General features: G+C 45.6%; 1 protein-coding gene across 2 annotated transcripts in view; it reads left to right on the forward strand.

Annotated features, from left to right (window-relative positions):
- LOC135967522 (inosine-5'-monophosphate dehydrogenase 1-like) overlaps positions 1-25,626 on the forward strand; it is a 55,786-nt gene that overhangs the window by 10,153 nt on the left and 20,007 nt on the right. Inside the window, exon 2 of one of the 2 annotated variants that reach the window (XR_010581698.2) lies at positions 4,040-4,174. The exons of the other annotated variant lie outside the window; for it this stretch is intronic. The gene's annotated coding sequence lies outside the window, so the exon portion shown is untranslated. Of the gene's footprint in view, positions 1-4,039; positions 4,175-25,626 lie in introns of those variants that run through there. 2 annotated transcript variants of the gene reach the window in all.

Here is a 25,626-nt window from a genome sequence, read left to right on the forward strand (position 1 = left end):
GCGTGAACCCGGGAGGCGGAGCCTGCAGTGAGCTGAGATCCGGCCACTGCACTCCAGCCTGGGCGGCAGAGCGAGACTCCGTCTCAAAAAAAAAAAAAAACAAAAAACAAAAATCTAGCCAGGCGAGGTGGCAGGCGCCTGTAGTCCCAGCTACTCGGGAGGCTGAGGCAGGAGAATGGCATAAACCTGGGAGGCGGAGCTTGCAGTGAGCTGAGATCCAGCCACTGCACTCCAGCCTGGGCGACAGAGGGAGACTCCGCCTCAAAAAAAAAAAAAAAAAAAAAAAATGGGGTTAGTAGACTGTCCTGGCAGTGGGCCAGAAGACCTCTGTGCATAGTAATTCATTCAGCTAATTAATAGACTTAGGTCTACTATACACCAAGCTCTGTGCTGCAATGGGAACAAAGGTTAAACAAGACCAGGCTTCAGCCATCAAAACTCTCAGGAGAAAGACAAACTTGTAAGACACACAACTACAATAGAGTTAAATCGTATCAGTGAGCTCAAGGACAAGGCCTGCCATTAGGCTGAACTGTACCTTTGTGCATAATAGGAAAAGGCACCCTCCCTAAGAGGATGCAGTGCCAGGGTATACAGCTTGACAAGGTGCGTGCAGCTGGATTTCAGTCCTCCCTGGTCCCTGAGCCAGGCACTTTTGTACAGAGTATAAAGGACATATCCATACTTGGCTTTCTTGTTTGAGGAGGAAGAGACTGGCACCTATGGAAGGAGGGTAGAGACATCCTCTGAGGATGTGCACCTGTGCAGCAGGAAGCCCTAGGACACCAGCCTCCTAGCCCAGAACATCATGGGAAACTTCGGTGGCTTCCCTTGCTTCTGGAGCTGCTGTAACAAGGAGTTGGCAAAGGAAACTCCCAGAAATTTGGAAAGGCTGCTTTGGAAGGAAAAATTGACAGATGGTGTTTGTAGTTTTGCTTTGGTTCTCCTATCAGAGTGAATCCCAGAGGTTTTCTTCAGTTTCCAAGATAGTGTTAGATTGAAAAGTCTCCTTTGCCCAAAAATAATGAAATGTCAGTATACACAGTTAAGTGTGGGCACATGGACAAGTGAATCCTGTGCCAGGTCAGCAAAGCGTGATTTGCTGCTGTGTGAATCCAAGGTTTAGAGTTACCATTCTAGTTTTCTCTCTTTTTACTTTTATTTATTTTTTGAGACAGGGTCATGTTCTGTCACCCGGGCTAGAGTGCAGTGGTGTGATCACAGCTCACTGCAGCCTTAACCTCCTGGCCTCAAGTGATTCTCCTGCCTTAGCATCCCAAATAGCTGGAACTGCAGGCATGTGCTACCACATCCAGCTAATTAAATAATAATAATAATTCTGGACAGGCACAGTGGCTCACGCCTGTAATCCCGGCACTTTGGGAGGCCGAGGTGGGCGGACCACTTGAGGTCAGGGGTTCAAGACTAGCCTGACCAACATGGAGAAACCCCATCTCTACTAAAAATACAAAATTAGCTGGGCGTGGTGGCACATGCCTGTAATCCCAGCTGCTCGGGAGGTGGAGGCAGGAGAATCACTTGAATCCAGCAGGCAGAGGTTGCAGTGAGCCGAGATCGCTCCATTGCACTGCAGTCTGGGCAACAAGAGCGAAACTCCATCTAAAAAAAAAAAAAAAAAAATTGTGAAGATGAAGTCTTCTTGAGTTTTCTTAAAAACATTTTTTTACACAAAACACATGAATTATTTCCCATCGTAAATGATTCAGACACTAGAAAGTATATTTTAGGGACAGGTACAGTGACTCACACCTGTAATCCCAGCACCTTGGGAAGCTGAGGCAGGCAGATTACTTGACACAGGAAGCCTGGGCAATATAGTGAGGTCCCGACTCTACAAAAATACAAAAAATTAGCTTGGCATGGTTACACATACCTGAAGTCCCAGCTACTTGGGAAGCTGAGGTGGGAGAATCGGTTGAGCCCAGGAGGTCGAGGCTGCAGTGAGCTGAGATCACACTATTGCACTTTAACCTGGGCAACAGAGTGACACTCTATCTCAAAAAAAAAAAAAAAAAGAGAAGAGAAAAAAAAAAGAAAGTGTGTTTTAGGGATGTTGTGGTGTATGTGGTGTGCTCCTCAGATCTCTCCTCTTCTGAACTACTGAAACCCTTACTCTCCCAACTGCTGGAAATGTTAAGGGCTGCCAGCTGGCAGTTAAGCACCCCACACAACCCTGCCAGGCATGGTGGCTCACACCTGTAATCCCAGCAATTGGGGAGGCCAAGGCAGGCAGATCACCTGAGGTCGGGAATTTGAGACCAGCCTGACCAAAATGGAGAAACCCCGTCTCTACAAAAAAAAATAAAAAATTAGGCCAGGTGCGGTGGCTCACGCCTATAATCCCAGCACTTTGGGAGGCCGAGGTGGGCCAATCACCTGAGGTCAGGAGCTGGAGAGCAGCATGGCCAACATGGTGAAACCCCGTCTCCACAAAATATACAAAAAAAATTAGCCGGGCGTGGTGGGGGGCACCTGTAATCCCAGCTACTCGGGAGGCTGAGGTAGGAGAATCGCTTGAACCCAGGAGGCAGAGGTTGCAGTGAGCCGAGATCGTGCCATTGCACTCTAACCTGGGCAACAGGAGTGAAACTCTGTCTCAAAAAAAAAAAAAAAAAAAATTGCACCCCACACAACTTTGGCTGAGAAGAGCTGCCTCATTTAAAGTCATGCTCATGGTAACCCACATTCAGAGACTGATTAGTGCAGGGTTATAAAGACCCCATTACCCTGGCCCCAGTGAGGGAAAATTTTACAGGGCCATCTTAGGTCCAGTGCTCTGCATGGATTTGACTGAGACTGTTTTGTGAATGCCCTGCAACCTAACTAGTCTTGCTTCTTTCACTCTCCCAAGGATAGTGATCCTAAAAGCACTCTTCAGTAAACTTTCTGGAATCAAATCTCTGCTTCCTGGGGAGCCCAATTTACAATAATTGGTACCAGGAGTGATCCAAGAAAGTAAACCCTAAAATGAAATTTGGGAGTCACTCAGCAGTCTGTTGACAATGAGGATATCACCACTAGTGATAGGTGAAACACTGTTAGCCCCTAGCATGTGATAGTAATACAGTTGTTAAAAATTTCACCAGTGGTTAATGGAGATGTTTTACCCAAGGAAAGAGTACGTGGGAGAGTGGGGGAACACAATGTATTAGGCATTTTAGAAGTAATAGGATGTTTGTTGTTGGGGATAATAGATCCTTTGAAGAAAGACAATGAAGATTAAGTGTGAAAGTCAAAGGACCTTCTTGGCAGTATATAAAGATACTACCATCTCCTGCAGCCAGAGGGCAGAAAAACCTGAGGATCAGACCTAAAACATAATTATAAAATTTGCAGAGCTCTAGAGAGGTTGAATTCTCAGCCCTGGCAGGTTAGCTACCAAGGTTAGAGTCCTGATTGACAAAGAGTAAAAATGGGAGGCCAGGTGTGGTGGCTCATGCCACTAATCCTAGCACTTTGGGAGGCCAAGGCTGGAGTATCACTTGAGCCCAAGAGTTCGAGACTAGCCTGAGCAACATGGTGAAACCCTGTCTTTACAAAAATTTACCAGGGCATGGTGGCATGCACGTGTGGTTCCAGCTACCTGGGAGACTGAGGTGGGAGGATTGATTCAGCCCACAAGGTCAAGGCTGCAGTGAGCCTCAGTCACACCACTGCACTCCAGCATGGGTGACAGAGTGGGACCCTGTCTCAAAGAAAGAAAGAAAATGGGAGACATAAGATGGCAATATCTGGGTCGATATACTTGAAAATCATTAACTTCCAGTTTTTCCTGTACCTCTGGGCCTTCGCAAGTGGCCAGATGTAGTTTAGATATTTGTCCCCACCCAAATCTCATGTCGAATTGTAATCCCCAATGCTGGAGGTGGGGCCTGCTGGGAGGTGTTTGGATCACGAGGGTGGATCCCTCATGGCTTAGTGGGTGCGGTCTTCGTGACAGTGAGTTCTCACGAGAGCTGGTCATTTAAAAGTGTGTGCACCTCGCTGCCACTTCCTCTTTCTCTTGCTCCCATTCTAGCCATGTGATGTCCCTGCTCCCCCTTTGCCTAATGCTGTGATTGGAAGCTTCCTGAGGCCTCCCTGGAACAGATGCTGCTATGCTTTCTGTACAGACTACATAACTATGAGCCATTAAACATCTTTTCTTATAAATTACTCAGTGTCAGGTATTTTTTTTTTTAAAGTTCAGGGGTACATGTGCTGGATATGCAGATTTGTTACATAGATAAACGTGTGCTGTGGTGGTTTGCTGCACAGATCATCCCATCACCTAGGTATTAAGCCCAGCATCCATTAGCTATTCTTCCTGATGCTGTCCCTCCTCCCCATCAGGTATTTCTTCAGAGCAGCGCAAGAAGGACCCAACACACTGCCTATTCTTCTTCGTTAAAGATTAGCATTCCCCCTTGCTTGAAGATGATGTAAAAATACCTGCCTTACAAGATAGGTGCCTCTTTACCCGGGCGTGGTAGTGCGCACCTGTAATCCCAGCTACTCAGGAGGCAGAAGCTGGAGAATCACTTGAACATGGGAGGTCGAGGCTGTAGTGAGCCGAAATTGCGCCACGGCACATCAGCCTGGGTGACAGAGCAAGATCCTGTCTCAAAAAAAAAAAAAGATAGGTGCCTCACCATCTGGATCTACTCTAAAGTCCCAACCTAATCATTAGACCAATAACTAAAATAACAACATGAATGACCAGGACGTGCCAAAGGAGGAAAGGGACTATAGCTGAAGGAGCTGCAGAACATAACCAATATGTACTGACAAACCCCGGGAGAATATTAATGGGACTGGATTCTGAGGATTCCAATTCTCAACCAAAGTAGGGAGAGGTTATCAACTTGGAACACAGGATTTAATACCCTGACAAGAACCCTGAGAAATAGTGCTAACATATTCCTAGGATGGGTCTTATGAGCTTAGAGAAAGTGATGGGCTGTAATAAATAAATAGGAATATGAGGCCGGGCAGCTCACATCTCTAATCCCAGCTCTTTGGGAAGCTAAAGCGAGCAGATCACTTGAGGTCAGGAGTTTGAGAACAGCCTGGCCAACATGGTGAAACCCCATCTCTACTAAAAATACAAAAATTAGACCGAGTGTGGTGGCTCATGCCTCTAATCCCAGCACTTTGGGAGACTGAGGTAGGTGGATCACCTGAGGTCAGGAGTTTGAGACCAGCCTGGCCAACATGGGGAAACCTTGTCTCTACTAAAAATACAAAACATTAACCAGGCAAGGTGGTGCGTACCTGTAATCCCAGCTGCTGGGGAGGCTGAGGCAGGAGACAGAGCTTGCTGTGAGATGAGATCACACCATTGCACTCCAGCCTGGGCAACAAGAGTGAGACTCCATCTCAAAACAACAACAACAACAACAAAAATTAATGGGGAGTGGTGGCTCGCACCTGTAATCCCAACTACCAGCTACTTGGGAGGCTGAGGCAGGAGAATTGCTTGAACCCAGGAGGGCGAGGTTGCAGTAAGCCGAGATCGCACCACTGCACTGCAGCCTGGGCAACAGAGTGAGACTCTGTCTCAAACAAACAAAAAAAAAAGAGGCCGGGTACGGTGGCTCACGCCTGTAATCCTAGCACTTTGGGAGGCTGAGGCGGGTGGATCACCTGAGGTCAGGAGTTCAAGACCAGCCTGGCCAACAGAGTGAAACCCCGTCTCTACTAAAAATACAAAAATTAGCCGGGCGTGGTGGCAGGCACTTGTAATCCCAGCTACTCAAGAGACTAAGGCAGGAGAATTGCTTGAACCCGGGGGGCGGAAGTTTGCAGTGAGCCGAGATTGCACCATTGCACTCCAGCCTGGGCAAAAAGAGTGTGACTCTGTCTCAAAAAAAAAAAAAAAAAAAAAAAGGAAGAAAAAGAAATATCAGAACTGCTGTAGGAGATGGTGAAAGTAGGGATCAAAAGACTAAAAGAAGAGGAAAGTTAGGATGGATAGACAATGTAAAACCAGGAAACTTACCATATGACTTTTCCACAGAAGAGCTCCAAGGAATGCTCTGATGAAAGTGACACTGGAAGGGCTGGGCATAGTGGCTCATGCCTGTAATCTCAGCCCTTTGGGAGGGCAAGGTGGGTGGATCATTAAGCTCAGGAGTTCAAGACCAGCCTAGGCAACACAGTGAGACCCCATCTCTACTAAAAATACAGAAAAAATAGCCATGCATGGTGGTCGGTGCCTATGGTCCCAACTACTCAGGAAGCTGAGATAGGAGGATCACTTGTGCCTGGGGGTTTACAGAGGTTGCAGCAAGCCGATATCGCCCTACTGCACTCCAGCCTGGGTGACAGAGTGAGCCCCTATCTCAAAAAAAGAAAAGTAACATTGGTATTACTGAGAAGCTCAGTGGTAGCTGCCCTTGCGGTCTCAGAACAGGGTACCTTGATAGCAATGGGAATAATAGTATCTCAAAATAATAGAGGCCAGATAGCAGCATGTAACCATCAGAAGCAAATAGTTGCAATTATAATGATCTATGAAGTTGGAACAGCAGCCAGAGGGGCCCAACCTGCAGAGAGCGATGGAGATGGCTAATAGTTCATGATGTTCCTAAAGGTGAGATGGCCAACAAGGATATTACTCAATCTAGACAATTAAAAGAAACCCAGGCTAGATGATCAAGAAGCTGAGTCACGATTCATCGCTCAGCTTCTGGATCATAACCAGTCTTCAGACCTGCAACCCAGTGACTGAAGCAGCGGCCAAGTCTCCAGAAGGAGGACCCCATGACACTCTAGTAAATTATTTGGCAATGATTCCTCCAGTCCTTCCTCAAAAAGGTCCACTAGCATTTGTTTGGGCAACCAAACGCAGTGGAAAGAGAAATATTTCCCAAGCAATTCAAGGACTGTTGGACACAAGGTCTGAAATGAAATTGATACCAGTATGGGACCCAAAGCATCCTCAGGATCCCCCCGTTAGAGTTGGGGTATATGGAGACCCTGTAATAAATGGAGTCCTGGCTGAGCGCAGTGGCTCACGCCTGTAATCCCAGCAGTTTGGGAGGCTGAGATGGACAGATCACCTGAGGTCAGGAGATTGAGACCATCCTGGCCAACACGGTGAAACCCTGTGCCTGCTAAAAAAACAAAAATCAGATGGATGTGGTGGTACCTGCCTGTAGTCCCAGCTACTTGGGAGGGTGAGGCAGGAGAACTGCTTGAACCCGGGAGGCAGAGGTTGCAATGAGCCAAGATCATGCCACTGCACTCCAGCCTGGTGACAGAATGAGACTCCGTCTCATACATACATACATACATACATACATACATACATACATACATAAAGGAGTCCTGGCCCAGGTTCAGGTCACAGGGAATCCACTGTGCACACAGACACACCCAGTGGTTATGTCCCCGGTTGCCAAATATATGAATAAAATCAACTTACTTGGTTGTTAAAAGAACTAACACATTGGCCCTATGACCTGTGAGGTAAGAGCTATCATCATGAGAAAGACCAAATAGAAGCCTGTGAAACTTCTCCCTACCCCAGCAAGATAGCAATCGAAAACAAGATCGCATCTTACGGGTAGTGTGAGAGATCAATGGTAGTCTTAATGATTTAAAAGATGCAGAGGTAAGGCCAAGGTGGGCGGATCACAAGGTCAGGAGATTGAGACCATCCTGGCTAACATGGTGAAACCCCGTCTCTACTAAAAATACAAAAAAAAAAAAAAAAATAGCCAGGCGTGGTGGTGGGCACCTATAGTCCCAGCTACTCCGGAGGCTGAGGCAGAAGAATGGCATGAACCCGGGAGGCGGAGCTTGCAGTGAGCCGAGATGGCGCCACTGCACTCCAGCCTGGGCAACAGAGCAAGACTCCATCTCAAAAAAAAAAAAAAAAGATGCAGAGGTAATAGTCCATATCATAATTTCTTTTGATTCAGCAAAATCCTAGATAGATTCTGGAGGATGTCCAGTAGGCTATGACAAACTCAAAAAAGTAGTAGCTCCAATTGCAGGTGCTGTACCAGATTTAGTATCTTTGCTAAAGCAGATTAACGTTACCTCAAATACATGGTGTGTGTGATACGTGACCATTAACCTGGTAAATGCTTTCTTTTCCGTCTCTAAAGGAGGATCAGAAACAGTTAACCGTCACTTGGAATGGACAACAGCATACATTTATAGTCTTGGCCAGAGCTATATTAATTTCATGCCTACCATCATAATATATGCTGAGGCTGTGTGCGGCTCGTGTGTGTAATCTCAACAATTTGGGAGGCCGAAGCAGGAGGATCACTTGAGCCCAGGAATTCAAGGGCAGCCTGGACAACATGGCAAAACCCTGTCACTACAAAAAAAAAAAAAAAAATTAAAAATTAGCCAGGCATGGTGGCATGGGCCCAGCTACTTGAGGGCTACTTAGGAGTCCATAGCTAGCTACTTGGGAGGCTGAGGTAGGAGAATCACCTGAGCCCAGGAAGTTGAGGTTGCTGTGAGAGGTGATCATGCCACTGCACTCTAGCCTGGGTAACAGAGCAAGACCCTGTCTCAAAATTGATTGACTGATTGATTGATTGATAGATAGATATATAGATAGATAGGGTTTCACCATGTTGGTCAGGCTGGTCTTGAACTCCTGATCTCAAGTGATCCACCTGCCCTGCCTCGGCCTCTATTTAAAGAAAAAAAAAATAGAGAAGGGGTCTCATTCTCTTGCCTAGGCTGGTCTCAAGCTCCTTGACTCAGGTGATTCCTTCCCACCTTGGCCTCCCTAAATGCTGGGATTACAGGCCTGAGCCACTGTGCCTAGCATATATATATACACACACATATATATATACACAAACACACATATATGAATATATATATGAATATATATATGTGTGTGTGTCTATATATATATATATATATACTGAAGAGACTTTGATCATCTGGATACACCACAGAACATCACATTGTTGCCGGTATTGAGGACAGAAAAGTAATCAGACTGGATATATAAAAATGGCAAATTCATTGGAAGTCTTTTAAAGACATATGTGCTTTCAAATGTGGGAGATAATTTTATGAAGATTCAAAGGTCCACCACAACAGTTAAGTTTTTTTTTTGTCTGTTTGTTTCGGTTTTTTCGAGACAGAGTCTCACTCTGTTGCCCAAGCTGGAGTGCAGTGGTTCCATCTCAGCTCACTGCAACCTCTGCCTCCCGGGTTCAAGCAATTCTCCTGCCTCAGTCTCCCAAGTAGCTGGGATTACAGGAGTGCACCATGCCCAGCTAATTTTTGTATTTTTAGTAGAGACGGGGTTTCACCATGTTGGCCAGGCTGGTCTTGAACTCCTGACCTCAGGTGATCCACCCGCCTCTGCCTCCCAGTGTGCCGGGATTACAGGTCTGAGCCACTGCGCAAGGCTAACAGTTAAGTTTTTGGTAGTCTAGTAGTTTGGGGAATGCTGGGACATTCCCTTCAAAGTAAAAGACAAATTACAATATTGCATCTCTCATTCCCCACGCCCTCAACTAAGGTGTTTTTGTTCTGGAGGCAGAGTATTAGCCCTTACTTGGGAATATCACTCTAACCCGTATACTGGATGACACAAAAGGCTGCCAGCTTTGAGTGGGTCCAGGATGAGTGAAGTGCTCAGCAGCAGCTCCAGGCTGGGGTGCAAACGGCCCTACTGTTTGAACCATAGAACACAGCAGAACCTATGGTGTGATTGCTATCATTTGAATGTTTGTGTCCCTCCAAAATTTACACTGAAACTTAATCTCCAGGGCAATAGTGGGGCCTTTAGGAGATTATTAAGTCATGAGGTCTCCTCCCTCATAAATGGGATTAAAACCTTTATAAAAGAAGTTTCACAGTATTCAGTCCTTTTTGCCTTTCCTCCTTTCACCATGTGAGGACATAGCGAGAGGCATAATCTTGGAATCAGACAGCAGCCCTCAACAGACACCAAACATGCTGTCACCATGATCTTGGACCTCCCAGCTTCCAGAACTGTGAGAAATAAATTTCTGTTCTTTATAAATTACCCAATCTCAGATATTTTATTAAAGCAGAACAAACACACTAAGACAGTGGCAAAAGTCATCATGTGGAGTTTCTGACAAGCTCCAATAAGAGAATCACAACCTAGACCCCTAGGGTTCCACGGTAAGGCTATGACATCTGCAGCAGATAATTACAAATTTTTTAAAAATCAGGCCAGGTGAGGTGGCTCATGCCTGTAATCCTAACAATTTGGGAGGTCGAGGCAGGGCAAGTGGATCACTTGAGCTCAGGAGTTCAAGACCAACCTGACTAACATGGTGAAACCCCATCTCTACTAAAAATACAAAAATTAGCCAGGCGTGGTGGCATGTGCCTGTAATTCCAGCTACACAGGAGGCTGAGGCATGAGAATTGCTTGAACCTGGGAGGCGGAGGTTGCAGTGAGCTGAGATTGTACCCCTGCACTCCAGCCTGGGTGACAGAGTGAGGCTCTGTCTCAAAAAATAAAATAATCAGCATCTGACCATGGCAAAGATGAAGTGCCTGACCGTAGGACATCCCAACCACATGAACAATACAATCCTTCATAAATTTTGTTTCTTAAGCCGGTGTGGTGGCTCGAACCTGTAATCCCAGCACTTTGGGAGGCCCAGGTGGGTGGATCGCTTGAGGCCGGGAGTTCGAGACCAGCCAGGCCAACATGGTGAACCCCATTTCTATTAAAAATACAAAAAATTAGCCAGGTGTGGTGGCACATGCCTGTAATTCCAGGTACTCGGGAGGCTGAGGCACGAGAATCACTTGAACCTGGGAGGTGAAGGTTGCAGTGAGTTGAGATTGTACCATTGCACACCAGCCTGGGCGACAGAGCGAGATTCTGTCTCAAAAAAAAAAAAAAAAAGTTTTGTTTCTCAGACTCACCACGTCTTAAGGTGGATGGGCCAGCAGCAATCTATTGCAATGTAGAATTGGTACATTCAGGAGCAGACATAAATACAGCTAAAGTGCATAAGCTGCAGGTGGCACGAGCCCCCAGTCATCTGTTGCTCTTACCTTAGCACCTCTCAGCTTATATCTATTGCCGTATATACTCTTGTGGCCGGCTAACAGGAGGTTGCCTCGGTGAGTGAGAAAACACAAGCAGGAAATAGGCCATAGTGAGGACCCTGAAAGACAAGGTGTTAAGGAGCAATCCTCCTAACTGGGAAGCTTTGGCAGATGCACCATATAATTTTGGTGAATAAAAGTAGCCTGAGGTTAGGATATATTCAGAATCATGGATAGTGGTGAGTGACTTAGTTGGATGGTTGGTTAGAGACCTTGAATGAGAAAGACTGGAAAATCAAGAATAAGAAGATCTAAGGACAAAGAATTCCAAGTGAACATATAGGAAGGGGCATGAGTATGAAGATCTTTGTATCACCTGTGTATTTGTTTGCTAAGGTTGCCATAACAAAATACTATAGACTGGGTGGATTAAATAACATAAATTTATTCTTTCACAGTTCTGGAGGCCAGAAGTTCAAGGCCAAGGTGTCAGGAGGTTTGGTCTCTTCTCAGGCCTCTCTCCTTAACTTTCGCCTTCTCACTGTATCCTCAACTCTATGCCTTTTCTCTGTGCACTCACATCTCTGGTATCTCTGTGTGTCCAGATTTCTTTCTTATAAGGCCACCAGTCAGATTGCATTAGGATCTTTAATCACCTACTTAAAGGCCCTGTCTCCAAATACAGTCACATTCTGAGGTATGTGGAGTGGTTAGGACTTCAACATAACAACTTGGAGGGGCGGAGCATAATTCAGTTCATAACAACATGTTAACACATACCAGAGAGAATGCACCACATAAGAGGCACTGAACAGCCAAATAAACAAAATGACTCAGCTAGTTGATAATAGCCTGTGTTATTAACCCCCCAGAGCAGGCACAGTGCGCACATGAACAAAGTAGCCGTACTGACCAGAATGCAGGCTTTTTGTAGGTCCAGCGCCATGAATTCCCACTCACCACAGCTTCCCAATTTCTCCAAATTGCGTGTCAAACAGATTTCTTTACACTGGAACCAAAGTGTATGAAGGTAGCTGTTTTGCTGTATTCTTGCCAACATTTAAAATTATCAATATTTTTGATTTTTCTAAAAAACAGAGAGAGAGAGAGAGTGTCTTGCTCTGTCACTGAGGCTGGTGTGTACTGGCCCAATCATAACTTGCTGCAGCCTCAAATTCCTGGACTTAAGTGATCCTCCCGCCTCAGCCTCTGGAGTAGCTGTGACTACAGGCATGCACCACCATGCCCAGCTAATTTTTTAGTTTTTTGTAGAGACAGGGATCTTGCTGTGTTGCCCAGGTTGGTCTCAAGCTCCTGGATTCAAGTGATCCTCCCACCTTGACCTCCCAAAGCACTGGGTTACAAACGTGAGCCATCCTGCCAAGTCAATGAATGATTTTTCATTGGATTTTAATTTGTATTTCCTTGTGCCGTGTATTTCTTGTGTTTATTGACCATTTGTGAATTGCTTATTATCCTCTGTCCATTTTACCACTGGGTTGCTTCCTTTTTTCTTATGTATTTGAAGGAGCAGGCATATTCCATACATTATTCTTCTGTTAAATGTATTTAAAAAGATCTCTCCTTGTCATTTGCCTTTTAAGTCTTATTGTGTCCACTTTCATTTTTTTCTCCTTTCTTTACTCCAACCCAGTTAAATTAATTATTAAATGTTTATCAAAAATGAAATCCTAAGTCCCTCTAATAGTTGGTACTGGACTTGCCCTCTGGTGATAAATAATGAGAAAAGTGGACAAATTTATATGAAATACCTATTCTCAGACACTGGACAAGGAGTACAGGACTCTGTTCCCTAAGAGAAGAAAAAAGGAAATAAGATGAGCCTAAAATCACTTTGGCTTTCTGCCTGTAGACAGTTTCTAGGCTTCTGCTCAGGGTGGGGAAATCCAAGCAAAATACAGCAGTGTTGTTGAGGTGCGGAAGCGGAGATCAAGTTTAAGGAAACTAAGGCAGCTGGGATTTTGGGGGCAATTTTGCCAGAGAAAAGCTATATGAAAAAGAGGATCAGAAATGTATTGTGGTCCCACTGAGTCTGAAGCCGAACACTAAGCCACGTGTAAATAGAGTGAAATTCCATAACGCTGGTCAACGTGCTTGTCAAAGATAAACAAACTAGTTACGGTGGTAAGGACACATATTCATCAGTAATATTCCTTTGCAATCGGGAAGAGGGTGCAGCATGAACTGAACTCGGCTTCCATTTTTAGAGGTAAGTAGGCCTTTTAAAGAGAGAAAGACATATGATGTTAGTTGTGGGCTTAAAAAATATATATAGGATGGGCGGGGTGGCACACACCTATAATTCCAGCATTTTGGGAGACCGAGGCGGGTGGATCACCTGAGGTCTGGAGTTCCAGACTACGCTGGCCAACATGGTGAAACCCCATCTCTACCAAAAATACAAAAATTTAGCCAGGCATGGCGGCGGGCGCCCATAATCCCAGCTACTCAGGAGGCTAAGGCAGGAGAATCGCCTGAACCTGGGAGGCAAAGGTTGCAGTGAGCCAAGATTGCGCCATTGCACTCCAGCCTGGGCAACAGGAGTGAAACTCTGTCTCAAAAAAAAAAAATTAAAAAATTAAAAATCGGTCAGGCGCGGTGGCTCACACCTGTAATCCCAGCACTTTGGGAGGCTGAGGTGGGTGGATTGTTTGAGGTCAGGAGTTCAAGACTAGCCTGGCCAACATGACAAAACCCCATCTCTACTGAAAATACAAAAATTAGCAGGGCGTGGTGGTACATGCCTGTCATCCCAGCTACTCAGGAGGCTGAGGCAGGAGAATCGCTGGAACCCGGGAGGTGGAGGTTGCAGTGAGCCAAGATCACGCCATTGCACTCCAGCCTGGGTGACAGAGCAAGACTCCGTCTCAAAATAATAATAATAATAAATTTAAAAATAAAGACAGGCTGAGCACGGTGGCTCACGCCTGTAATCCCAGCACTTTGGGAGGCCGAGGCGGGCGGATCATGAGGTCAGGAGATCGAGACCATCCTGGCTAACACTGTGAAACCCCGTCTCTACTAAAAATGCAAAAGAAAAAATTAGCCAGGCGTGGTGGCGGGTGACTGTAGTCCCAGCTACTCGGGAGGCTGAGGCAGGAGAATGGTGTGGACCTGGGAGGTGGAACTTGCAGTGAGCCGAGATCGCACCGCTGTACTCCAGCCTGGAGGATAGAGCGAGACTCCGTCTCAAAAATAATAATAATAAAAAAAATAAAAATAAAGACAGACTGAGTTGTGGGATAGAACAGAGGGCGCTGAGTCAGGAAAAATTACAAAGGGTTGGTTGGTGTAAATGCCAATTAGGCCACCTGTGTCTATTAATTGGCAATTAACGAGTTAGAATTCTATCCTCCCACAGAGAGTAGGGGACAGATGCCTTATCCTTTCCAGTGATTACATTTCAGTGGAATAGCTTTCAGGTCCTTGAGAAAGACACTCCTAAATTATGGGAGATATATATTTATCTTTCAAAGGCACAAAGGAAGGATCCACAATTCTAAGCCGTTTTAAGTAAATGCTCTAAGAAATGGTGGTCAGGAACCTATCTGCAGGTGCTGCTTTTTTAGCTTCCTCAGGCAGACACTTTAAGCCAGCAGGTGGGGCTAGGCTAAGGTCATCCTAGGAATGCAGACGTCAGGTGTTAGAAAGTATGTTAGTGTGTGTTTAAGTCTTTTAAAAATCGGGGGGAGTTTGTTTGTTTGTTTGTTTGCGGTCCTTTTTTTTTTTTCAGACGGAGTTTTGCTCTTGTTGCCCAGGCTGGAGTGCAATGGCGCAATCTCGGCTCACTGCAACCTCTGCTTCCTGGATTCAAGTGATTCTCCTGCCTCAGGCTCCCAAGTAGATGGGATTACAGACATGCACCACCACATCTGGCTCATTTTGTATTTTTGGTAGAGACAGAGTTTCTCCATGTTGGTCAGGCTGGTCTCGAACTCCCGACCTCAGGTGATCCACCCGCCTCGGCCTCCCATAGTGCTGGGGTTACAGGCATGAGCCACCGCGCCCAGCCTGTTTTGGTCTTTTTTTGAGACAGGGTCTTGCTCTGTCACCCAGGTTGGAGTGCAGTGGCACAATCATGGCTCACTGCATCCTCAACTTCCTGGACTAAAGCGATCCTCCCAACTCAGCCTCCTACTGAATAGCTGGGACTACAGGCCTGTGCCACCATGCCTAGCTAAAATTTTTGTTTTTGGCCAGACGTCATGGCTCATGTCTGTAATCCCAGCACTTTGGGAGGCGGAGGCAGGTGGATCACTTGGAGTCAGGAGTTCAAAACCAGCCTGGTCAACATGGTGAAACCCTGTCTCTACTAAAAATACAAAAATTAGCCAGGCATGGTGGCGTGTGCCTGTAATCCCAGCTACTCAGGAGGCTGAGGCAGGAGAATTGCTTGAACCCAGGAAGTGGCGGTTGCAGTGAGCCAGGATTGCGCCACCACACTCCGGCTTGGGCAACAGAGCAAGACTCCATCTCAAAAAAAAAAGAAAAAAAAATTTTTTTTTTAATAAAATACACAGAACATTTACCATAGTAACCAATTTAACCTACCCCCTCCCCTTGGGTTGGAAATACTGCCTTGGGTGGGGTGCTGCTGAGAATACTGAGGGCCAGATTATGCTTGTTGTGGCTCAGGGGGAAAGGATCCCAGGCAGAGAGGTAAGCTGAAGAGACCTGGGGCTGCTCCTCCACTCATCCACTGAGCCCTCAGCTTCTAAAATGGGGATGATACAATGTAAGTAAACAAATAATAACATGGTGATGTCACTCAGAGAAGCTTTCCATTGTCCATGCCATCAGCACCAGAGACATGGCTCACAGATTTTATTTTATTTATTTTATTTTTTTGTGTGTGTGACAGAGTTTCGCTCTTGTGGCCCAGGCTAGAGTACAATGGCATAATCTCAGCTCACTGCAACCTCCACCTCCTGGGTTGAAGTGATTCTCCTGACTCAGCCTTCTGAGTATCTGGGATTACAGATTACAGGCACGTGCCACCACGCCCAGCTAATTTTTGTATTTTTGGTAGAGACAGGGTTTCACCATGTTGGCCAGGGATTACAAGCATAAGGCACCGCATCCACCTGGCTCGGAGATTTTGACCCGGGGAGAAGCAGGCTATAGAACAGAGAGTTCCAATCCCTCCCCCAAAGGAATATGATTTCATCTGCAAAAGAGTGTGGAGAAACTCAAGCCTAAGCATGCTCTGGAAACCCGTGGAAGTTGGGGCAAAGGCAATTGGGAGGTGATATGGTTTGGCTCTGTGTCCCCACCTAAATCTCATGTTGAATTATGATCTTCAGTGTTGGAGGAGGGGCCTAGTGGGAAGTGATTGGATCATGGGAATGGTTTATAATGGTAAACCTAAATGCTAAAGCACCATCCTCCTAGTGCTGTCTTATGATAGAGTTCTCACAAGATCTGGTTGTTTAAAAGTGTGTAGCAGGCTGGGCCTGCTGACTCATGCCTGTAATCCCAGCACTTTGGGAGGCCAAGGCGGGCAGATCACGAGGTCAAGAGATGGAGACTATCCTGGCTAACACAGTGAAACCCGGTCTCTACTAAAAACATACACAAAATTAGCCGGGCGTGGTGGCAGACACCTGTGGTCCCAGCTTCTCCGGAGGCTGAGGCAGGAGAATGGCATGAACCCGGGAGGTAGAGCTTGCAGTGAGCCAAGATCACACCAGTGCACTCCAGCCTGGGCGACAGAGTGAGACTCTGTCTCAAAAAAAAAAAAAAAGTGTGTAGCAAAGCCAGGGGCAATGGCTCACACCTGTAATCCCAGCACTTTGGGAGGCTGAGGAGGGCAGATCACTTGAGCTTGGGAGTTCAAGACCTGCCTGGGCAACATGGCAAAAACCTGTCACTAAAAAGAAAAATTATTTATAAAAAGTATGTAGCAAAACAAACAAACAAAAAGTCATGTAGCACTTCTCCCTTCGCTCTCTCCTGCTACCATGTGAAGATGTACTTGCTTCTCCTTTGCCCTTCCACCATGACTGTAAATTTCCTGAGGCCTCCCCAGCCATGCCTCACTGTACAGTCTGCAGAACTGAGTCAATTAGACCTCTTTTCTTTATAAATTCCCCAGCCTCAGGTAGTTCTTTATAGAGGACATTGATGGAGTCATTGGCAATGTAGACTATATTATAGGCCAGCTAGCATTGCAGACAGACATTGGGAATGAAATATTTAGGAAAATCCTTACTGGGGTTAGAACTAATCTCAAACACTAACCATAGGAACTATCCCTTCCAGGGATTTTATTTATTTATTTATTTTCGAGACGGAGTCTTGCTCTGTTGCCCAGACTGGAATGCAGTGGCATGATCTTGACTTACTGTGACTTCCATCTCCCGGGTTCAAGCGATTCTCTTGCCACAGCCTCCTGGGTAGCTGTGACTAGAGGCACGCATCACTATGCCTGGATAATTTTTTCATATTTTTAGTAGAGATGGGGTTTTGCAATAGTCTCTAACTCCTGGCCTCAAGTGATCCACCCTCCTCGGCCTCCTAAAGTGCTGGGATTAGAGGTGTGAGCCACTGCACCCAGCCTATTTTATTGAAAAGAATAAACCTGGGCTGGGTGCAGTGGCTCACACCTGTAATCCCAGCACTGTGGGAGGACATGGTGGGCAGATCACGAAGTCAAGAGTTCAAGACCAGCCTGGCCAACATGGTGAAACCCGTCTCTACTAAGAATACAAAAATTAGCTGGGCATGGTGGCGCGTGCCTATAATTCCAGCTACTCGGGAGGCTGAGGCAGGAGAATCACTAGAACCCAGGAGGCAGAAGTTGCAGTGAGCCAAGATCGCACCACTGCACTCCAGCCTGGGCAACAGAACAAGACTCCGTCTCAAAAAAAAAAAAAAAAAAAAAAAATCAATCCATGGAGAAGTAGTTGATTACATTTCTATGACAGGAAGATTACAAGGTGATCTTAAGACATTTTATGCAGAAAATCAAGGAAACTTTCAAATATCAATGGAGTGATGTAAGAAGTTCATAGGATTTATTCTGAAAGGTTTTCTATTGGCCAAAGTTGGGAAATTTTGAGAACTGAAAACATAATTGCTATTAAATTAAACACAACAAATCTCTGAAAATTCATAAGTACATAATGGCATTCGGATAGCCAAAAGCCAGGAAAATTGTTTTTCACCGTTTGAGATAGCTACAGATTAAACAGAAAGAATGAAACACTCATCTTACCTTCCCATTAGGAACTGTATTTCATTGAAACCAAATTGCCCAAGTTGATGAGATAACACTGTTCTTTATCAAAGGTGGCTTGCTAACAAATGTATGCGAAATGAAAGTAGTACAAAAATAATCATTTCTTGACAACTAATCATATTATTGATTCATGCAGAGTATTTATGGGTGCTAACCATTAGTAAGTGATTGATAGGGAAATGGACATTTGTTTGTCCAAAGCAACTCTACTCAGATGACTTACTGGTGGCAAAGTGAAGAAAAGCGTAGTTTTACAGTGGAAGGATCAAGCTGCCACTTCATTAATACAGTGATGGAGCTAAGTCTAACTCTCACTAAAGGTGGGACAAACCAATGTTATATATCTTCACAAGAGATGGGGGGTAGGAGGGCATACACAACATCACTTATGATGTATTTTGTTCTTTTTGTTTTGTTAGAGAAATGGTCTCCCTCTGTTGCCCAGGCTGGAGTGCAGTGGTGCAATCTCCGCTCACTGCATCCTGCACCTCCCAGGCTCAAGCCATCCTCCCATCTCCAACTACAGGCCCACACCACCAGGCCCAGCTCATTTTTATGGTTTTTGCAGATAAAAGGTTCTCATATTGCCCAGGCTGGTCCCAAACTCCTGGGCTCAAGCTATTGGCCCATCCTGGTCTCCCAAAGTGCTGGGATTAGAGGCATGAACCACCACACCCGGCCTATTTTGATTAAAAAGTCTCAAAAAAAGAAAAAAATTTTTAAAGATCAGTCAGGTGCAGTGACCCATGCCTGTAGTCCCAGCATTTTGGGAGGCTGAGGCAGGTGGATCACCTCAGGTCAGGAGTTCAAGACCAGCCTGTCCAACATGGCAAAACTCTGTCTCTACTAAAAATACAAAAATTAGCCAAGCATGGTGGTGAATGCCTGTAATCCCAGCTACTTGGGAGGCTGAGGCAGGAGAATTGCTTGAACCCAGAAGGTGGAGATTGCAGTGAGCTGAGATCGTACCACTGCACTCCAGCCTGGATGACAGAGCAAGACTCGGTATCAAAAAAAAAAAAAAAAAAAAAAAAAAAAAAAAAAAAAAAAAAAGTTTGACTTGAATGAATCAAGGTATTAGCTCTAACTTCTACTTACAGGAACTGGGATAGAAGGACAAATCAAATTACAACTCCAGGAAGCAAACAGGAAAATTTATTCTACACTAAAACTGGCCCAGGTTCTTCAGCAAGCCAGTATCATTTTTTAAAAAAGAAACTAAAAATACACTTCAAAATGGTTAAAATGGTAAATTTTCTATTAGAAGTGCTTTAACACAATAAAAATAAAGCAAATCACAATGGTAGGGATATTGATAATGGGGGAGGCCATGTGTGTGGAGGGGCAGGGAGTATCTGGGAACTCTATACTTTCTGCTCAGTTTTACTGTGAACCTAAAACTGCTCGAAAAAATAAAGTCTAGGCCGGGCGCGGTGGCTCACGCCTGTAATCCCAGCACTTTGGGAGGCCGAGGCAGGCGGATCACAAGGTCAGGAGATGGAGACCACGGTGAAACCCCGTCTCTACTAAAAATACAAAAAAAATTAGCCGGGCGCGGTTGTGGGCGCCTGTAGTCCCAGCTACGCAGGAGGCTGAGGCAGGAGAATGGCGTGAACCCGGGAGGCGGAGCTTGCAGTGAGCCGAGATCGCGCCACTGCACTCCAGCCTGGGCGACAGAGCGAGACTCCGTCTCAAAAAAAAATAAATAAAAAATAAAAAAAATAAAGTCTAGGCCAGGTGCAGTGGCTCATGCCCATGATCTCAGCACTTTGGGAGGCTAGGGAGGGTGGATCACTTGAGGTCAGGAGTTTGAGACCAGCCTGGCCAACATGGTGAAACCCGTCTCTACTAAAATTGCAAAAATTTTCTGGGCATGGCGGTGCATGCCTGTAATCCCAGCTATGCAGGAGGCTGGGGAAGGAGAATCACTTGAACTCAGGAGGTGGAGGTTGCAGTGAGCCAATATTGCACTACTGCACAACAGCCTAGGCAAAAGAATGAGACTCCATCTCAAAAAGAAAAAAAAAGCCAGATGTGGTGGCTCATGCCTGTAATCCCAGCACTTTGGGAGGCCAAGGGGGGCAGATCACAAGGTCAAGAGATTGAGACCGTCCTGGCCAACACGGTGAAACCCCATTTCTACTAAAAATACAAAAATTAGCTGGGTGTGGTGGCGCTCACCTGTAGTCCCAACTACTTGGGAGGCTGGAGGCAGGAGAATCACTTGCAGTGAGCCAAGATCGCGCCACTGCACTCCAGGTTGGTGACAGAGTGAGACTCCGTCTTAAAAAAAAAACAAAAACAAAAACCTCTTTTACATTAAAAGAGGCTTAAGGAACATAGTAACTGGATTCTAAGATTTGAAGTGTCATCTGTGATTGGATCCTAGTTTGGACAGAATGCGTGTGTAAGTAATTTTTCGTACAACTGGAGAAATTTGAGTAGAAATTATAAATTAAATCATTTTGACTATGTAATATAAGAGAGTTAAGAATGTCTATTTTTTTTTTTTTTTTTTTTTTTGAGACGGAGTCTCGCTCTGTCACCCAGGCTGGAGTGCAGTGGCCAGATCTCAGCTCACTGCAAGCTCCGCCTCCCGGGTTCCCGCCATTCTCCTGCCTCAGCCTCCCGAGTAGCTGGGACCACAGGCGCCGCCACCTCGCCCGGCTAATTTTTTGTGTTTTTAGTAGAGACGGGGTTTCGCCGTGTTAGCCAGGATGGTCTCAATCTCCTGACCTAGTGATCCGCCCGTCTCGGCCTCCCAAAGTGCTGGGATTACAGGCTTGAGCCACCGCGCCCAGCCAAGAATGTCTACAATTTTAAAACACTTCAGCATAAAAAACTTGAAAGGGAAAAAATCATTGACTAAAATCCATAGACTAACATGACTTGAACTGACTAAAATTCAAGAGAAATGTTGAATTTCTAAAATCATTACAATGTTAAATGTATTTTTTTTTTAGAATTATTGGTTAAAAAAAATTTAAAGAATAAAAAAATAAAGTAAATGAAATTATTGGTTTAAGCTGTGTGCAGTGACACAAGTCAGTAGTTTCAGCTACTTGGGAGGCTGAGGTGAGAAAACTGCTTGAGGCAAGGAATTCAAGGCTGCAGTGTTCCATAATCACACCTGTGAAAAGCCACTACACTCTAGCCTGGGCAAATAGTGAAAACCTGTATCTAAAATAAATTAATTTTAAAAAGTAAATGACAAGAACCAGGTGGCTACAGAGATCTAGATGGCAAAAATTATTGGATAGTCTTTTCAGAACGACACTTGAGATTAATCAGCTCCAACCATTTTCCATCTCTATTTCACTCCCAAAAGGATTCGAGTTATAGGCAGCAAGGGTCTTGCTAGCCTAACTTACATAATATGCCAACTTGGCTGGAGCAGTAGGGAATCTTGACTGACAGTTTTAGCATTCGAGTGTGCAGAAGAGGAAGGGTAGTTCCCTAAAGAAAAAATCGGCCGGGCGCGGTGGCTCAAGCCTGTAATCCCAGCACTTTGGGAGGCCGAGACGGGCGGATCACGAGGTCAGGAGATCGAGACCATCCTGGTTAACACGGTGAAACCCCGTCTCTACTAAAAAATACAAAAAACTAGCCGGGCGAGGTGGCGGGCGCCTGTAGTCCCAGATACTCGGGAGGCTGAGGCAGGAGAATGGCGTGAACCCGGGAGGCGGAGCTTGCAGTGAGCTGAGATCCGGCCACTGCAGTCCAGCCTGGGTGACAGAGCGAGACTCCGTCTCAAAAAAAAAAAGAAAAAGAAAAAGAAAAAATCACATTATGCTACCAGAAAAAGGAAAAATTCTGTTCTAGAATAGGCAAAAAAAAAAAAGATTTCACAACTTCACATGTGTTTGGCGTACACATACATCATTTCATTTACTCTTCACAATAACCCTATGTAGTAGGTATTAACATCTCAGAGAAAGGCTCAGAGAGGTTCTGTAACTTGTCCAAGATCACAAAGCAACTAGGTGGCATAGCCAGCTTTTGAACTCAGATCAAAACCCTACTTTCAAAACCCATGCTTTTTCTGTTACACCATGTGTGTACTAGGAAAAACAAACTAAACAAACAGTTTTCTCCTACTATACTTTTAACATAGAACACTTCTGTAACAAGATGTGTGGAGGTTTTTTTCCCCTATACACCAGGCAGTTCTCCAGTGGACACCAACTGGGTGTCATATAATTCAGTTCAATTCTGACATTATCTACATGTAGTTAGAATTAGATCCCACACCTTAAGGGCTCAGTCCCACCAGACTGCCCCGCATCTCACATGCCAGTTGCAAGTTTGGGCCTCCAGAACTTCTGGCTGTAAATTGAGAGTTCCCATGACTCCCTCCTGGGGTTTGATTAACTTGCTAGGGAGGCTCACAAAACTCAGGGAAACTTTATTACATCTAACGGTTTATTATAAAGGATATTACAAAGGATACAGATGGACAGACACATGAACAGATACACAGGACAAGGTCTTGAAAGGTCCTGAGCACGGGTACTTCTGTCCCTGTGGAGTTGGTATGTACCATCCTCCCAGCACATGGATGTGTTCGCCAACCCAAAAACTCTCCAAACTGTGCCTTTGGGTTTGTGTTTGTTTGTTTGTTTGGAGACGGAGTCTTGCTCTGTCGCCCAGGCTGCAGTGCAGTGGCATGATCTCAGCTCACTGCAACCTCCGCCTCCCGCGTTCAAGCGATTCTCCTGCCTCAACCTCCCGACTAACTGGGACTACAGGTGTGCAACACCGTGCTCGGCTAATTTTTGTGTTTTTAGTAGGGACGGGATTCAGTATGTTGGCCAGGATGGTCTCAATCTCCTAACCTCATAATCCGCCTGCCTCGGCCTCCCACAGTGCTGGGATTATAGGAGTGAGCCACCGCGCCCGGCCGGGATTTTTTTATTTTTATTTATTTTTTTTGAGATGGAGTCTTGCTCTTGTCGCACAAGCTGGAGTGCAATGGCGCAATCTCGGCTCCCTGCAACCTCCGCCTCCCAGGTTCAAGTGATTCTCCTGCTTCAGCCTCCAGAGTAACTGGGATTACAGGCACCTGCTACCACACATGACTAATTTTTTTATTTTTTTATTTTTTGAAATGGAGTCTGGCTCTGTTGCCCAGGCTGGAGTGCAGTGGGGTGGTCTCGGCTCACTGCAAGCTCCGCCTCCCAGGTTCACACCATTCTCCTGCCTCAGCCTCGGAGTAGCTGGGACTACAGGCACCCGCCACCACGCCCGGCTAGTTTTTTGTACTTTTAGTAGAGATGGGGTTTCACCATGTTAGCCAGGATGCTCTCGATCTCCTGACCTCGTGATCTGCCCGCCTCGGCCTCCCAAAATGCTGGGATTACAGGCATGAGCCACCGCGCCCGGCACTTTCGGGATTTTTATCAAAGCTCCATCATGTAGGCATGACTGTTTTTTTTTTTTTTTTTCTTTGAGACAAAGTCTCCCTCTGTCGCCCAGGCTGGAGTGCGGTGGCACAATCTCGGCTCACTGCAACCTCCACCTCCTGAGTTCAAGCGATTCTCCTGCGTCACCCTCCTGAGTAACTGAGACTACAGGCTCAAGCCACCACACCCAGCCAATTTTTTTTTTTTCTATTTTTTGCTTTTTTTTTTTTTTTTTTTTTGAGACGGAATCTGGCTCTGTCGCCCAGGCTGGAGTGCAGTGGCCGGATCTCAGCTCACTGCAAGCTCCGCCTCCCGGGTTCCCGCCATTCTCCTGCCTCAGCCTCCCGAGTATCTGGGACTACAGGCGCCGCCACCTCGCCCGGCTAGTTTTTTGTATTTTTTAGTAGAGACGGGGTTTCACCGTGTTAGCCAGGATGGTGTGGATCTCCTGACCTCGTGATCCGCCCGTCTCAGCCTCCCAAAGTGCTGGGATTACAGGCTTGAGCCACCTTGCCCGGCCTATTTTTTGCTATTTTTACTAGAGACAGGGTTTAGTAGAGAGGTAGGCCAGGCTAGTCTAGAACTCCTGACCTCAAGTGATCCGCCCACCTTGGCCTCCCAAAGTGTTGGGATTACAGGCGTTAGTCACTGTGCCTGGCCATGACTGATTATTAATGCCATTTCCAGCCCTCTCTCCTCTCCAGACAACGTGAGGTGGGGGTGAAAGTTCCAAGCTTCAAATTATGACTTGGTCTGTCTGGTGGTTAGCCCCCATCCAGAAGCTTACAGAGTTGCCTCAGAACAAAATGCACTTCTATCACCTGAAATTCCAAGAGATTAAGGAGCTCTATGTCAGAAGCTCCAATCACTCAGAAAATTATACAGGTTTTAGAAGCTCTGTGTTGGGAACCATGGTCAAAGACCAGTATGCATATTTCTTATTATTTTACACCACACCATTAGGCAAGGCAGACAGTTAAATTTCTTCTATTCTTCAGTTTCCCAATCAGTAGAAAGAAGTAACAACTTGCTCTGGGTCTCCTGAGTAGCTTGGATATCATAGATAACTAACAGGTTTGCAGAGCAGCCAGAGCTCCCTTGGAAGTGACTTCCTATTTCCTTAATTTTTCTGACATTGATTAGAAGGGGGAAAAAAGGAAAAAAAATGAAATGCATAATATTAACCACTTTTCAAATAGTTACTATGTTCCAAGCATAGTGTTTTATATCTCTCTGTGCATTCAATTCTCTTAATAGTCCTGTAAGGAACACAACATATTAACCGCAATTTACAACAAAGGAAACACGTTTAGAGAGTGGAAGTTATTACTCAGGATCGCTGGCTTTCAACCTAAGTCGGTCTGACTCCAAAACTGGGTGCTCCAAACAACAGCACCCCACTACCCACTCTCCTGAACTTTTTGCCACAGAGGCCCGAAGATACCTTCCCTTCTTGATGAGAGAAGGGGTAGTCTCAGTCTCCTCACCTACATAATAAAGGAGTCAGAATCGCTTCTCTTGCAAGGCCCCTTTACCTCTGACTGCTGCTGCTACTGGCAAGGTAAAGAGCTGAGTTCTGTGCTAAACAAAGAGAAGAGCAAGGCCTCACTGAATGAATGAACTTTATTCCCCAATGGGAGCTCTGAACTAAGGTACATGACTTACTCTGGCAAAGAAGGGGCACTCTGGATGTCTGCAGATAAGGAGGTAGGCTGCAGATCAGGCAGAGAAATTGCTGGGTAGACTCAATAATGATACACAAGAAAAAGACATTGATAAGAAAAGCAGGCCACTTTTTGAGGCAACCTTTTTCTTTTTCTCCTCTGGCCCTCATCTTTAACTCTCTTTTCTTCCTCAGATTCTTCAGAGTGAGGAGGGGAAGATGAAATTGAAAGGAAATTGCTGCTTAATGGCTAAAAATAAAAGGATGCAGGCCAG

The sequence above is a fragment of the Macaca fascicularis genome, chromosome 15, assembly GCF_037993035.2.
Source record: "Macaca fascicularis isolate 582-1 chromosome 15, T2T-MFA8v1.1".
In the NCBI taxonomy this organism is placed as follows: Eukaryota; Metazoa; Chordata; class Mammalia; order Primates; family Cercopithecidae; genus Macaca; species Macaca fascicularis.